Genomic DNA, 1,698 nt, shown 5'->3' on the forward strand with positions numbered 1-1,698 from the left:
TTGCTACACCATACACCTTTACGGGGAGGAGATGTATCGCAGCATGAAGAAATTTGAAAAGCTGCGCCACCGTAGGTGTCGTTTGCTATGTACTCTTGCCTTTCTAAATAGATGTTGTTCCGAAAATGTTGTTCCAAATTTTGCTAAGGTTATGCATCACATCGATTCTGCAGCAGCTAAGAGAATCAAGAAACGAGCCAGCCTCGCATTGGTACGTGAGAGAGTGCAATTCACCCGCCGGGGCCTTGAGTTTATCTCACAGGAATTACTCAAATTACATTTGCAACTGGCTACTAAGTTCACTTCTTTTTCCTGGGATTGGATTGATGGTGTCACCTGGGTGTCAGCTGATTCCGCCCATAAGAAGGCTACGGGACGTCAAACAGCTAAGTTCTCACGTCTCCTTGACAAACCATCTCTGCAAGTTCCGTGCAAGACTGTCATCAATTTGATTGGCATGGTGTTGAGTGATGATGCGGTCTCGGTTTTGCAGAAAGGTCTCAACTTCGCTCCCACCCCCAAGTTCACTCCGGTCGCAGAAATTGTTAGTGCTGTTGAACAGGTTGCAGCTCGACTTCCGCCAGAATCAGCCAGGGAAATACGTCGTGAAACTTGTCGTGCGTTGACGAAATCCAAGCCGATGAAGTCAAATATCAGCAGTAAAGAGAGGGCGGCCATTCGTGATCTGAGGGAACGCTCTGAAATTGTTGTCTTACCGGCTGACAAAGGCAATGCTACAGTTGTTGTCTCCCATAAGGACTACACTGATAAGATGCAGAGCCTGCTAAATGACGATTCCTACCGGAAGATCAGCGTTGACCCTACAAAGAAGGTGGGAACAAGACGAGGGTTCTTCTCAAGGACGCAGATTTACCGGAGGGTGACGCTAAGAAATTGTTACCCCAAGGTCCGGTACCGCCTAGACTATATGGACTCCCGAAGGTTCAAAGAGGGGGTACCATTACGCCCCATTGTCAGCAACATCAGGGCACCTACATATTTGTTGGTCAAATACCTGGCGGGAATATTAAGTCCTTATGTGGGTAAATGCCCTCATCACATCCGTAATTCCGTGGATTTTGTTAAACGCCTTGATAGCTTCAGGTTGGATGAGTCAGATATCATGGTGAGTTTTGACGTCGTTTCCTTGTTTACGAGGGTACCCCTGCGAGAGTCGCTGGAGTTGATTGGTCAGAGGTTTGACGAGAATACCACTGAACTTTTTAGGCATCTCTTGACTTCCACGTATTTTCTTTTTAATGGAGAATACTACGAACAAACGGAAGGAGTCGCCATGGGTAGCCCACTCTCACCGGTGGTAGCGAATTTTTACATGGAGAACTTCGAGGAGGAAGCCCTGTCGTCATCCGAATGGAAACCTACTTGCTTTTTCCGTTACGTGGACGACACGTTCGTCATCTGGCCACATGGTATGGATAAACTCCTTGACTTCCTTACACATCTAATCTCCATACACCCCAACATCAAATTCACTATGGAGACTGAAACGGAGGGTAAATTAGCTTTCCTTGACGTCTTGGTCAGGAGAAGGGCTGACGGCACCCTAGGTCACGGGGTGTATCGAAAGACAACACACACTGATCTGTATTTGCACGCAGACAGCTGCCACCACCCTTCACAGAGGAATGGGGTACTTAAAACTCTAGTACATAGGGCACCCACTGTCTGACACAGAGA

This window comes from Schistocerca gregaria, chromosome 10 (assembly GCF_023897955.1).
Source record: "Schistocerca gregaria isolate iqSchGreg1 chromosome 10, iqSchGreg1.2, whole genome shotgun sequence".
NCBI lineage: Eukaryota > Metazoa > Arthropoda > Insecta > Orthoptera > Acrididae > Schistocerca > Schistocerca gregaria.